Raw genomic sequence first — 16,194 nt, 5'->3', positions numbered from 1 at the left:
ATGAGGCTTCTTCAGCAAATTACCCTTACTGTAGATATGCTTGCATATTGCTGGACTGAAATACCAAAATTTGCATGTGTTTTTCCAGCTGTGCTTGTTTGTTTAATTTAAAAGATCAGCTGCAGAAGAAATTCTGATCATATTCTTAAATTAGGAGATGGCCCCAGTTCCCGGATCACATTTGAAAGCTGAGTTGTTTCACAGTCACTTCCTGTCATTTGTTGCCTCTACTCCGCCCCCTACTCCTTTTGAAATTTGGTCACCCATTTTATTTACAAACTGGGTAGATTTGAGTAATAGACATGAGGAAATATTATAGACATTAAAGAAATATAGGCATAGATATTGTGTTCTAGCAACTTGCAGTCTTTCTAGAGTGGCAACATATACTGTACATAGATGGTTGGAACAACCGGAAGTATGTCAAAGATATGAAATAGGATACAAATAAAAACTGAAGCTTGCTGAGATTTCCCATATGCTCTGGAGTAGGCTAAGATTAGGTGCATTATCACATTTAACCTCTCAGTCATGTATTGTAGGAACTCATTCTCCAATTGAGATATCTGAGGCACAAAGAGGTTAAATATCTTGCTTTTAAATTCAATGCTTACTTCATATAGTTAGCCATTATCCCTACATAAATAAATCATTTCCTTATTTAACTTATTCAGAATGGAAAGGAGTTAATCTAAGGTCATTTCTCATAACGCTACGTTTAGAGAAATTTGCCAAAAATAAAAGAACAGGGGGTTTTGATTTTAGATTAAGATAGAAAAAGGATTATTGCGTTCACTCTTTAGGCAACTCTCTACAAGCTAGTGGAAATAGACAAGTCCAACAACAAATGCACTGCAGAGTGAGAAATGTCTCAGTTGGTATGTGATGAACACCCAGAAGAACACATGAGACCTGGAGTCAGTTCTGATTTTCTTCCAGCCGATTCAGGTATAGCAAGTGTAGATCAAAAGTTCAGACTCTGAGCCAATGCTTCCTCAAGAAGTAAACAGACCAGTGGATGTTCTGAATGGTTTCTCTGGAAGCATGGGACATTACAGAGAAATATGAAGGTTGCCCCAGAGAATATGGTGCCTGCATTTTCCTGTTTTTCTCCTTTTCATTCCACCTGTGAACCTCAACTGGGGTCCCTTCTAAGGAGGTTAAAAGGAAAATGACATCTTTCTTGCTTGTCCATACTATTAGAAATGTAAGAGATGTAGCATGTATATAATTCAGTTTGTATATAAGCATGAAACGTATGTAACTTAATATTATTAGCCCCCATTCCACTAGAATGTCAGAAGTTTTCTTCTGGGACTAAAAACTTCAGCCATTCCCTGAATCCTGAATTTCTTCTTTGCTATTTATCTTTACAAGAAGGGGAATCTCTCAAAAAATCTGTGAAAATCAGACATATTCATGGGTAAGTTTTCTTTGTAAATTTTACTATGTAGAAAATCATAAGTGATGCCTGTAACTACTGAAGTGTGGAGTGTGTGGAATGCTTGTGTCCAGCCTAAAGAGGCCTTTGGTGATGAAAATGGGCTCTCTAACTAGCTGTAAGAAAGACAGAGGAGGAAAATGGCCCTAGAAAAAGGCTGATGGTTTTGGATAGGCCAGTTGAGAACACTGTAGGTTTTCTAAGAAGAAACTGAGTGATGTAAACATTCATTGATAAGCTACATTCTGCCAAATTCATGAAGGAATGAATTTGAGAAAGATGAGCCCAAATGTATAAAGTCCAAGAAGGGCTCTTTTTCGGTAACCTGGTCATGAGGGAATAGAATCATCCAGCACCATGTTTTTGGCAGGAACATAATGCCATATGCTCCTCAGTACAAGAGAGGTTTGGCAGGACTGATATTCTTCAATAAGCCCTTAATATCTGCAAGTCTTTGCTATGAATGAAAATTATAATTTATGGTGATGTGGGGAGATTTTAGAGAATAAATTAAACATTTTTAGGAATGCAATGATAGTCATAGCACATAAGTCATAGATGATGCTAAGCCAGGTAGTTAAATTGGGGCTAATGCATACTGTGAGTGAAAACTCCTGATGCTTAAGAATGCCAATTTCTAGTTTGTGCTCAGACTTACTGCTCTGGTCCCCACTCTAGAAACCAAACCCTCATTGGCATGTATGCCGGGGCAGAAATGTGCACAATTCTGCATTCAGGATATGATAGAAAATCTGGGGAAAACATATAGCAGCCAAAAGTACTTGTACTGCAGAAATGCCATTCAAGAAATGCCTGGTAGAACAAAAAGAAAATATTGGCTTAGTTAAAAATTAAGGGACTCTGATAATTTTAGGAAGGTGCAGCTGCTCTTCCTTGTGAATGGAACTTCCTCTACAGCTAAATATAGTACTGATTGTATTACCCACATGAAGTACAATTGTATATTGAGGTATTGATTTTAAGTAGAGCATTACAAGTTCCCCCATCTTGAAATATTAGAGTCTTGAGTAACCAAGTCCACCTCATGCAAAAATATCAATTTGAACTAAAACTAAACAGAACTACAAAGGAGCTAGACAGAATCAGCCAACTCCACACAAGCTATTTTACACTCCTCATATATCTCTGTGATGTACTGATCATTCTAGCCATCATCATGATATCCTGTAGTTACATGTGAAATACTTTGGTTTAAGCAATCAATATAAAATTTTGGATTAGTTCTATATGCATACCAAACATGATTTTTCTACTTTCTTTGACCTACCAGAAATAGTCTAGAATTATTAAAAATCATCTGACCAAAACATAGATTATATGTGACATTTCTAATTGAAAAGCCACTAGATAAAACAAACTCAAAAGACAAATTCACCCCAGTTCTATGAGATATAGCGTCTGCAGTTTGTTTTTAAAATAGTTGAAAGGGAAACATTGATAGTTTTAGCAGTATAAAACTCTCATATCTAACAAGTTATTGGACAGTGTTTAACACTTTCAAGAGTCTGTATCTGAATAATATTATGACTGTTGAATTCTGGTCAAAATTGAAAGTAACTCAGGGAAACAGTTATGGCAAAGGACACCTCTTCAGTAATTGATAGGTTATTCTTAAATCACTATTTCCTAAAACATTGGGTCTGGACATATAATCATAACAAAAATATTGCTTTTGCCATCAAAATAACTCATTCATATTTTCAGATACCATTTTTTATTTTTAGAGAAATGTTTACCTCATATTCTCTTGATTAAGCAATGGTTCAGAAATAATTTGAGAATGTTACATGGATAAATATGCCCACTATGAATGAATTTACAAACACATGCAAAGTTTCATCACTGACTGATGATTGTTTCACCGACCATACATATCTCAGCCTCTGTTGTCTGAAGCTTCAACTCATTCCTGAATTAGCACATGCATTAGCTTCCTGCACAACTAGATGAGATACTTAAATAGCAGAGAAAGTTCTGTCTGCTTTGAATAACAAAGAGATGATTTCATTTTTTCTCAGTGTGCTTACAATTCAAGTCTACAGACTTATTCCATTTTCATGGAATAACAATGTAAATGGCAGCATCCGCCCCACAGCACTTCAATTCTCTGACATCCTGAATCCAGAATTTCTTATTTCCCTTAGTGAAGACTTTTCCAAATGTCTCCACAGTCTGAATTTAGGTTTTATTAAGCTTCAGGGAACATTTCCATTAAGACATGGGCTACTTCAAAACTGGCATTAGTCATCTTAATTTTTTTATAGGGTATAAATATTTTTTCAAAATGATCTTAGATTAGTTTAATTCTCTTGTCTTCTCTATTTTTCTATGCATTTTGTTTTGAGAATCAAATAGTAGTTTCTCCAAAAAAATTCCATCATATGGAGGTTACTTACTTCTTTTCTCAATTAAATTCTTAGTGGTTTCAGAAGACAGTCTATGTGAAAAATCAGGTAGAATGGACAGCTGCTTCTACTTCCCAGAAGGATAACTGCTGATTCTAAGGTTTCTGTATCTAATATTACCAAAGCGCTTTCAATGAAAAGTTATTTATTGTGGTTATGACCATTTTATAATTACCTATATTAGTGTTTCCTCTCACTTTCTCCCCTGAAACTTTCTCCACTCTGTTTACACTCTACCCTTTCTCTTTGGGCAATTATGATTACTGTGTCAAAACAGGACTTTCTCATGTAACCATGAGGGCAGTTCTCTGAGAGCACGGAGACTCTTCATGCCACTTCATCTCTTGATCCCAGTAGTTGGCACAGCTCCTGGCTCATGCCAAGTATTTGATAAGCGTGGAAAGACTGAATGAAGCTATATTATTAGTGTTTGGCTCCTGACTGGCAACCAACCTCTAAAATATTCTTTATGCAATCTTTATACCTCCTATCTGCTTATACCTATGTCAACCAACAGAGTAAAATAAAGACGATGGCTACAAATTTAAACTTCTAAAATGTTTTCTAAAAAAAAAAATTCGTTAGAGTTTTTTAATTAAACTATGTGGTATTCACAAGTGATATCAAGATGAAGAGGGTGATTTTCAAAGGACTCACAGTTTTTTTCTGTCAAGTTTTGTATTTGAGATAAGCATTTTTTGTTTTGTTTTTGTTTCTGTCTCTCCCTCCCCCACCACAAAGGGTTACAGAAAATATCAGGTAATTCATAAAGCATTTGTTCATGTAAGTGAAACTAGTAGTATATTAGCAGACTGAGATCTTTTAGCATTGTTTTCAACTAAATACACCATGGAGAAAATGCTGTACAAGTGAATAAGATAAAACAGGAGCAAGAAAATACACATGAAATAACTTGAATATACAAATTCTTATTCCAGGGCTTGTAAATCTTCATTTGGCAAGTACATATGAGATATTTCAACCGCTGGACAAAATTGAGCAGAGCTGCAACATTACATATATGCGGGATATTTCCACAGTTATCAAAATGGATATTAATTCAGTAATATCTGTATAACTCTGAACATTAAATGCACCTTTATTTTGTGTACAGACTTTTCATACATTTTTTTAACCACAAAACCATGTTCTAAAAGAAACCCAATAACAGACCCAATTATCTTATGAAGTCTTTAAAAAACAAACACATTCACAAACATCCATAAATTCCCCTAATCATTTATAGTGCTTGGACCTCATGGATAATCTTTTCAAAGAATAGGTCACTTATGTTCAACTTCATTGGATTATCAAACTGATATAAACCAATGTGCTGCCTACATGTATAACTCTTAATTTCATTCCTTTAAATAAATAGGTATGCCTCAGATGTTAATAAGGGGCTTTGGAAGAGAGAAGGCTTTATAGATGAATATATAACGAAAAGCTGCATTAGGTCAATTTAAAAAGGTTCTTTTATGCAGGACTTTTCAGATCTTTTAGTTTACTCAAGTATATTATGAATTAGTATTCAAGATTAATAGAATATAAACAAATCCTGATTTTTCAATGACTTGTTCTCTGTGTTTATACATTTTTAGTTCATTTTTACCATGAATTTCAAAAATTTGTGTAACAAAGTACAACTTATTTTTATAATAAAACAATAATATTAGTTCAGAAATGTGTTATGCATGGAAAAAAAGCATTTCAGGAAAGATTTTATGCATATGAGTGTCTTTTTTTAAAATAAATTTGAAAATTCTGTATGAGTTTATTTTTCCCATATAAACTATATGATTCAAACATATATGGAGTCTGTTGTCCAACACTGAGTTAGCAGTCTTTGCCTATAATGATCGTTGTAACCTCCAATTAATTGTTTAAAGATTATATATTCTAACTAGGAATTAGTGTGTGTGCACACACATATGTATGTATATACATATAAAGTATATACATTAAATATATGGAATATATGTAATATGCATACATATATACACCTATTAATATAAATATGGAAAAGAGGGAATTATCTACCTGATTGTGCTTTATCACAACAGGGCTAATCCTGCCAAATCAAAACAGATAATGACATAAAAGCAATAACAACTATAAATAATTGATAAATTCTTAATGTCTGAAAAATTCTATACTCTACACCCTATATACTTATTCATCCTTCAATGCATTTTACAGTTGTTGAACCTAAAACTGAATAAATTAACAGGCCCCAGGTCAAACAGCTGGACAGGTGGCACCAGGATTTGAATTTAGATGTCTTACATGTAGACATTTTGAATGCTGCTATCATTTGAATAAATAGTTTTTCATCATTTGGAAGGCTTTAAACTGAAGTAGAGGGTACTATTCAAGTGCATACTTGATATAGGATCTTCTATGCATAAAAAGAAACAATTTTTGATTCCCTCTGTGAAGAGTAGGTTGGAGCTGGATGTGTAATCATGCTTCAATCAAATAATATCATGACACCCTTGTTTTTCTTTCTCATGAAAAAATTTTATTTAAGTATTTAAAAATGTCTAATCCCCAGTAAAAATATTCTACCCACTCAATTTATATGTACTTTCTTTAATTTAGCCTAAGGAACACAGATGATAGCAGATAAATCTGCAAGATGATTGGAGAAGGCACACTTGGTAAGGACACAGATGTAAATTTGATACTCTGTCTGATCCCTACCATCGACTCAGTAGATAATTCCTCTTAGCAAGAAGAGGAATTACCTTCGACTCTTAATTTATAATTGCTGATTGGTTCTTCAGCACATTTTAATGGTCGAACTTCCAAATATATTCTGAATCATTATATATCTCTGCATTATCTCCTAGACTACTGCAGTGGTCTCCTATTTTCAACGTAGTAAAGGCTTTTACAAATCTATCTAAGATTTTGCCACTGTCTTACTTTCTTATTTTTCAGTATTTTTAACAATCAAATCCAAACTGTTTAGCAGAGTCAACAGGGCACTTGGGATATTTGCCCTGTCTTCCTGTCTATCTGCAACTCCATTTTCCCATGCACTCACTATACTCTGGACACAACTGTGCTTTTCCCTCCTATCCCAGGGACTTTGAATTTGCTTTCTGATCTAAATGCTCTTTCTCATCATTATTATCCAGGCCTCTCTTGCAATCCACAAGATATCTGTGCAATTTCCTCATCTCTTGCTTCTTCTTAACCACAATATCCTATCACACTATTTTACTTTCTTCTGAGAACTTATCGTTACATGAAATTATTGTTTTCACTCCATCTTTCCCATAGAATGTAAATCTTATTTTTTTCTTGATCACTAACTTATCCTTAAGTCCTAGAGATATTGTCGCCTGAGATATTGAGGAATTCAACGAAAAGTCTTATAATGAAAGAATAATGCACAGAATCATGATTAATTATGGCATTAAGCATGAGGGCATGAAAAAGCCAATCGACAAAAATTGATGTGTAAAGTTTGTACCTAAAGTGAATTGTGAGCATTTGATAATTCACAGCACAGAGATGCAGATGATGATGAATGCTTTATAACAAGAGCAAGACTACGCCAGAGCAGAATGCTGTAAGGGAAGAGTGCCACGAAAAGATGGGTCTACAGAAAATGAATATAATGTGAATGAAATGAACGAGAATTCCAGAAGATGTAAACCATTGTGTGAGTTATATCTAAGAATGACTGTGATTTTCTTGGAAAGAACTGGAAATTAAATCAATATCTCTCTGTATGTGTATATGTGAATATACACACATTTAGTACATAAACAGGTAGACATTTCTATATCCTTTAGCAACAAATACATGAACATAAATATTACAAATGCAATACCATTTACAATCACTTAAAAACAAATATATATTTTTATATAGAAACTATATATTTTATGTAGAGATACTATTTTTTACTTTTTTCTTCATTGTCAGTTTTGGTAGGCATCTGTCAGTTTTGTTTTTCTTTAAAAATAAATATATGATGCTTGAATGTATGTGTGAGTTTGTGTGTGTGTGTGTTTAATTTATCTCAAAGGGGGAGAAAGAGAGCAAGCAAGAGTTCTCTATTCATAATAAAAGCTCAAAGTAGAGCAGGCTGTACCAGTAGGTTTTATTATTTGCATTTAACTGATGATACTTAGATATTAGAATACAAAACTCAGGTGTGAGAGTTTTGAACTCAAGAAGCTTGACATTTATGTCTTTATATGATAGCATTTTTCGTGTTGAAATAGAAGCATGGTCTAATTAGTAGGAATCAAATAAACACTAGATTTTGAATTTAGTCTTCTTTGGCTAATCAGGGTTTCCTTAGTTTGTGGTGAGAATAAAAAGTCCTATATTTCTTTTAATGTAAGGATATGATACCTAATTGAAATCTTAAAAACAAACTATTTCAAGAATTTCAGCAAAATATATTAAAAAACTTAGAATTGCATCTTAATCTTTTCAAATGTGAGAATGACTGAATGAAACTTATAAGGTATTCTCCGGATTAATTATCCTCACTCATAAGTAACATACATGACAAATTGAGCTAAAAAGTGTGTTTTTAAATTTTTTACTGTTTTCCAATTCTCTATTGGGTTTTAAGTGGCACCAACAATATAATGATGCTTTTTTTTTTTTTTTTTTTTTTTAAGGCAAGATATCTCTAAGAAAGTTTCCCTGTGAGCTGATCAGCAATTTGAAATAGCTATTCAAAAAAAGGAAAGAAAAATCTGGCCAGATCAATAAATGTGCTGCAGTGAAATCAAGGAATAATTTATCTTTCTTAGAAGTTTAGTACCAGTTTATTTCTTTCTTAGGTTGCAGCTAATCCATAGATCTAGACTAACTGCATGATAAATTTTAATCTTGGCATGTTCACACGATAGATCTCTTAATAATGAGAAGCACATCTCTCACACAATCTGTGCTGAATCAAATGTTTAGCAGAACTAGGTAAAGCTTCCCCTAACTCACTGCTCATTGACAATTTCTAAGAGAGAAAGAATCACTAGACAATTGAAACAAATGCACCACTTGAGAAAGTATCTGGCATCACATTAAGTCCCAGGAAAAAGAAAAATGTTTCTGCTTTTCTGACCTGTCTCTTGGCTCCCACCACCTAGCTTAGTGATGATTACTCACCTGCAGTTAATTTTTGCTTCCACTGAAAATGTGGTGAAAACTGCAGAGAGTAGGGGTGGTTATGTGTTTGTGTTTATATTTGAACAATAAAAAGGGAGGGCTTGGCATAAAGATTTATTTTTTATTAATAATCTTAATTAAATTAGTAAGTACTAGGAATATTTAGAATATAGTAGTCTCTAGTTTTGATATGTTTCAAAACCTTCAGTGGATGCCTGAAACCATGGCTGGTACTAAAACCTATATATACTGCTATTTTTCTTTAGATACAGAGCTGTGAGGAGTTTTTTTTCATAAATTAAGCCCCAAAAGAGACAGAAACAATAATGGAACAGTTATCACAGTATATCAAAAGTTATGTGAAAGTTATATAAATGTGATCTTGCTTAAAATATACTGTACTCTAATTCCTATTGTAACAATGTGAAATGCTACAAGGCCTATGTGAAATGATTAAGTGAGATAGAATGATGTAGGCATTGTAACCCTTGAGATACAGCATTAGGATTCCTTGAATACCAACATTAGGATTCCTTGATACCACAGCAGGCACTCAGATGGCTGCCATGGGTACTAAGTGATAATGGACAGGTAGCAGATCAGTGTGGACACACTAGACAAAGAGATGATTCACATCCCAGGTGGGATGGTGCAGAGTGACACAGGATTGCATCACTCTATTCAAAAGAATGCACAGTTTAAAACTAATGGATGGTTTATTTCTAGAACTTTCCAGTTAATATTTTTCACATAATTGACTTCAGGTAAATGAAATTTCAGAAAGCAAAACCATTGATAAAGGGAATCTATTGTGGTATTGAAAATGTAGTATCTGTATACCCTAACAGCTAAAAAATCATTGTAATCTTCCCTTCTTTTTATTTACCATGCCCAAATTCTCACTGTTTGGTAGCCAAAGATCACACTAATTTTCTTAATTCCTTCTGTGTGTTACATCAATTTCAGTTTCATTTTTTGGGAGGTAGGTGTGGTTATTATTTTCATTCTGCTTACAGAGGACACAGCCATTTTCAAAATTACCCCAAAACAGTAATGACTTTTTATACCACTTTATTTTATTGGCAGTTGTGACTTGTAATAGTTTAAGGGAATTTTATGTCTGTTTAGACTGAACAGATTTATTTGAATACTGTCAATCTAGATATCTAAGTCAGTAATATTTGCTTTTAAATGGTCACATAATTTTAAGGATCACCTCATATTCACCACCATACCCTACTATTATAACTTTTGTATATTTCCTTTTAGAAATTTTTCTTGTGGTTAAAAAATTAACTCACTATATGTAGAGAATTCCAAAGCTTGCTTTTATTCACCACAACCTGTATTATGTATATTCTTTCTCCTCTGCACAAGTGGCTTTCCATCATAATTTAGAGGATATGTGTATCAAATCCTCTAGTTTCGTTAACTTCTGTTGACAACTAGGTTATTTATTGTATGTGTCTGCATATGTGTATTTGGATTTTGTAAAAGAATTACTTTTTGCAAAAATAGTAATCTTTCTAGAAAATTATTTTCTTTTTTAAAACTACATTACATGAGTATTTAATAAGACATTTCATATTCAGCATACTTCATAGTTCAAAGGGTCGCTATAATTCCATCAAAAGCACCATTTTGTAGTCAAAGTTAAGAAATTACATAAAAGAAAAAACAGGGATTTAAAAAAATTGTAGATATATATATATATATATATATATATATATATATATATATATATATATATATATATAAGGGCACAGGGGCCAATCTGAAAGAGATCCTCATGACCAAATTTTGAATAACTTGATCAACAAAATAAATGATACTATTTCACTATAACCCAAATAATAAAATATATCTCCATGATTTTGTACATATATAAATAACTAATTGAATAAATAAATGAATTGGGTAAAAGTAAAAATTATTTCTTTATTAATTATTTCAGTTAGTAAAATATACAGTAAATGAAAGAAGTAAAAAAAAAAATCATTAGCTCACCACTATAATAAATACCATAGATCAAATCCCTGAAGGCGATCAAATTAGTGAGCAAAAATATAGTGGTCAGAAGCAGGATTTCTCCACAAACACTGTGCAACAGAGAGAATAATATACTGCCAAAGATGCCTATGTCCTAGATAGCAAAACCTGTATATGAATGTTACTTACATGGCAAAGAAAAATTAAGGTTGGGAATGTACTTTAAATTGCTAATCTTGCTAATTGATTGACCTGAAAACTAGGAGATCATCCTAGATTATCTGAGTGGGTACCCTTTAATCACGATGAAGAGGAGGTCAGAGCTAAGCAGTGTGAGAAGGGCATGATCTGTGATTTTTGGCTTTCAAGATGGAGATTCTCCCTGATCCTGCAGAAAGGAGCTGAGCCCTACTGTACCCTAATTTTCTTCCAGTCAGACCTGTGTCTAAAAATACAGCACTGCAAGATAACTAATGTACTATTTTAAGCTAAATTTTCTGTAATCTATTATGACAGCAATAGAAAATTGACACAATTATGAATTACATGAGAAATAAAGATTTATGGTAGAGAATCCTGACAAACACCACCTTCGCTAAATGATCCAGATTAACATTGCCATTAATGTGTCACCATGATGCACATATGTATCATGTGCTGAGAGTCCCATCATGTCTGTGACATTGTTCTCAGTGAGACAGGACCTTTAGTCATAAGAAAACAGCAGACCGAGCAATTAAGAGATATTCCTAAGTAAATGACCAGTACTCCTTGAACATACCAAGGTTATGAGAGACAACCATCACAGACTGTAAAAGACAAGGGAGACATGAAAACTAGATCAAATGTGGGATCCCAGAATGGATTCTAGAACAGAAAAGGGCATGACATCCAAAAAAAATCTATATTTTTGTTCACTCAGTATAGTAAAACATTCAATCTTAGTTTTGATAAATGTTCTATAGCCATGTTATATGTTGGCATAATGAGAAGCTGGGTGGAGGGCCAATGGGAATTCTATAGTCTTTTGCAATTCTTTGGTAGTCTAATAGTGTATCAAAATGTACATATAAATAAAATATATATTCATATGCACATATATTAAAAGGCTCAGAAACAGTATAGTAATATTGGTCTAAAATTAGCATTATTTTCTTGTGCTTGCTAGAGAAAGTATGCTTTTAAATTACACTTTAGTGAAAAATATCCTAATACTCCTCAAAATCCCTGAACAGATAATTTTACTTTCTATTTCTGGAAGATTCTAAGCCTCTTTGGCTTTTCTGTGTGCTCACATATGTGCTTAAAGTTTTCCTTAGTCTTAGCCATTTCATTGATGACAGTCACTAGTACTTTGAACGCCTCCCATTAGAAACTTTTTAGGCTTTGTTGGTGAAGTTTACTATTATTTTGTACTTTTAGGTGATTTTTTCCATATTATTTTCTACTAAAATTATATTTTTTAATCTGACTTTAATTTATTGTCTGAATGATTGTGCACTATTTTTTGCCAGATAGAACTAAAAGTCACAAACCCCCAAATCTGAAATTTGTAATATGAATATCAGTATTGGTGCAAACTCTCCCTATAAGACTTTAACATTGAACCATATTTTTCAAGGACAAGGATTTTGCAAATTTACAGAAATACACAAGGGATTAAAGAGACTTATCAGATAAGCTAAATTTAAATTGCCTGATAACTTTAAATGAGAAATTCTGTTTAAAGATCTGCCTTGGGAGCTGCTCCAATTCCCATCACGCTTGGGCCGCTTCTTTGCTGGATCTCCGTAACTCTTTGCTTTCAAATATACCCCACCTTTCTCTCCACACCCCAGTTGCCTTCTTCTACAACATGAGATGCTTTTTTATCATCTGTTTCCTTGAGAGTTACAAAAATTAAAAATGAGATTATTGGTTGTTTGCTTTGGATTATTAGTAGCTGGTCAATGGGAGAGCACGTGGACCATGAAAGTATTCATCTGAGGCTATGAAATCATGGCATTTTCCTTGTGTAAAACAGAAACATGAAGAGACCAACATAGACATATAGTGCTCCTGCATAAGGATCTCTAGCTCCACTTGGCCTTAATGTGACAATATGAGAGATCACATGTAATATGTAGAATTTCACTATTTGCTTATACAATAACCAGAATCACTGTTATCATAATCATTCATTTCTAGGGATGATGTACTTCTAATGGACAAATGAGTTTAAGTGAGGATAAAGTTCTGACAACAGTGGGAAGAGGCAGGGTATTAGAAAGAACACTAAATTAAAAATAAATTGGTTCAAATTTTACATGTTGGATGAATTTGGGGAAACTGATAATCACTCTGGACCTCAATTAAATTATGTCTTAAAAATTAAGAGATGAGGGGCTGGGGTTGTAGCTCAGTGGTAGAGCACTTGCCTTGCATGTGTGAGGCACTGGGTTCTATTCTCAGCACTACATAAAAATAATAAATAAAGATATTGTGTCCATCTACAACATTATATATATATATATATATATATATATATATATATATATATATATATATAAACAAAAAATTAAGAGATGAGCTGAGAATGGTGGAGGAAAATTGTGGGGCACTAGGCAACTCAGTGAGACCCTGTCTCTAAATAAAATACAAAATAGGACTGGGGATGTGGCTCAGTGGTCAAATACCCGTGAGTTCAATCCCTGATAACCCCCACCCCCAAAAAATTTATGATTAATGAAATAAATTGTGTGTTCTCACAATACTGTGTATCTACACATACATCTTTTGATATTGTTTAGCTTTGACAATATTATAAAAATTCAGTAGAAATATTATGTTGAGTTCTACACGTGATTCATTAAAAGGTACAGTAAGTAAGAAAATAAATCATCCCAGTACAGGTAGAAACCACCTTAATTTTCAGTTTTTGTCTAAGAGCACAGGGATGAAGGGAGAGAGGGAGAAGGATAAGGAGAGGGAATGAAAAAGAGGTAGGAGAGGTAGGGGGAGAGATAAAGGGAAAGAGAAAATGAGAATGAAAGAAAGCCAGCTCTGAGTTCAAATCAAGACTAAAAATTTGTAGCCACATGAACTTGGGCAATTTTTTTTAAACAATTCTGTACTTTCTTTATGGGTCAAATGAGTCCCTGATGATTGAGATGAGCAATACATGTAAAGCATCTATCTTAGTATATGATACATAGATCCCAGCTTTAATAAATGTTAGTTTCATCACTATTTCTAAGTATTGGTAATAGTTATCTCAGTATGGGGGAGGTAGAAGATTAACACAGAGAAATTAATTACATAGGATTTAAAACATTTTGCAAACACTTTTGCTTTTTTTCTAGTCAATACGGACAAAATGATTAATTTAGATTTAATTCATAATACTACCAATAAATAAGAAATTTATTTAATATATAAATATGTTATATATGTGAATCATTAGAATGAGAAAAAATACAGAAAACAAAGATGTGTGTATCTGGATACTGGAAAAGAATTTATTTAAGCATGAAAATATCCTGCACATACATACAAGAGATTACAACTGGCAATTTAATTATGAGTGGGAAGGAACTGGCAAAATAATTACTTAAGAGTAACTGCAGGTAAAATCTGTCTCTCTGAGTATGTATCGCTCATTTATCATTTTTTTTTCTTTTCTACTCCAAATGATTATAAACCCTTTAACTGAGCTGACATAAAAAAGCCTTCCGTGTACCTTTCAAGTAGTAACATTTGAGAAAAGGGGACATATTTAATTATACAAAATTTTAGACAAATTTTTTTAACATTTGGTTTTAATATTGTCACCACTTAAATGGATTTCTAAAAATAGTATAGGAATGGAGACAAAGCAATAGCAAACATATGTACCATGGAAATGATAATGTAAAAAGTTAGAAAACTCCAGATTTAATATTTGAATGTTGGAAAGAAAACTCAATGTAAATATGCCTTCAATTTAAGTTACTTTCTCATATTAGACTTCTCTTAAGTTTGCTTTTTTTCTTCCTCCCCTCAGAGATATCAGTTGATATCTATTTGGTGTCCACTAATGGTGAACAGTGATATATCTGGGGTTTTTACAACTCAAAGAAAGAACTTTTATGTAAAATAAATATTTTCATTAAATATCAGTGTGGTATGATTTTTTTTTTAATCCAAAAAAGTCACTTGGAGTTCATGCAGCATTGTTTCACTTTTCTTCTCAGCTTGGTAAAGGGATAGAAGGTAATCAAATATATGCCAGTACCCATCTTTTCCTGGAACACAAATCACAGTGTGCAAAGTTGCTTGTCTTGTTTGAGGATTCAGGGAACCAACTAGAGAAGACAGGGTTCTTCACCACAGTTTGCAGTTTGGTTTAGGTTGATTGGTCTTGGCTCCTTGATTCATCCAATTACACAGAAAAAGAGATTTTAAACCTTTTACACCTTTTGCAGAACAGGATTGACATGTTTTCCTTTTTATCTGTAGGGATGCAAAACAACAGTAACCAAAAGGGTCTCCTGAAAGCACCATTCATACATCCTGATAGAAGAAAATTGTCCTATGATGCCTTTTATTAAAAATAAATTCTCTCTCCCCTACACCCCTTTCTCACATTAGCTTTGCATCTGAGGAAAATGGGAGTGCTTATATAAACGAATGTCTTACATTAGCAAGGTCTTTTCCAACTATCAAAGCCTATAAAACCTATGGCTTCCTGAGATAAGGATTATAATGAGAAAATGACTCTTGACAATGGTCAGTATCTTGCATGCAATTGAACCCATCTGGCCTAATGTGTCCCTTTCCATCAGCTCTGAATTTCAGTGTCTATGTTTTATACCCCCAAGAAGAAAATGCCAACATATTTTTAGAGGACTGTTCTCTTCCTCTCCCTTTCCCTCCTCTCCCCTCTCCTCTCCTCCTACTTTTCTTTTCATTTTTACTATGCTCAGACTTAATTAAGAGACCTTTTTACTAACTCAGTATGTAAATGTTACCCAAATGGAGAAGTTTTGGAGTCACAGTAGATACTGGCATGACTAAAATAGAATACCAGGAGCTATTTTAGACCTAGTGTGTTTCTTTCCTTTCACATTTTAATCTTCATCATTCATCTTTATCTTGTCACATGAACATATTACTGTGGCAGACTTGTTTCTGAAAAGATATAAATGTGAAATGGTGTCTTGTCATTACCACGGTTAAATT

The 16,194-nt window shown here is 33.2% G+C and overlaps 1 protein-coding gene across 2 annotated transcripts in view; it reads left to right on the top strand.

The window, feature by feature from the left end:
- The window catches only part of Mdga2 (MAM domain containing glycosylphosphatidylinositol anchor 2), a 758,737-nt gene that overhangs the window by 211,404 nt on the left and 531,139 nt on the right, over window positions 1-16,194 (top strand). The window lies entirely within an intron of this gene.

Source organism: Callospermophilus lateralis, chromosome 3 (genome assembly GCF_048772815.1).
Source record: "Callospermophilus lateralis isolate mCalLat2 chromosome 3, mCalLat2.hap1, whole genome shotgun sequence".
Taxonomy (NCBI): domain Eukaryota; kingdom Metazoa; phylum Chordata; class Mammalia; order Rodentia; family Sciuridae; genus Callospermophilus; species Callospermophilus lateralis.
The sequence above is the reverse complement of the archived record's forward strand: the minus strand, read 5'-3'. Positions and strand labels throughout refer to the sequence as shown.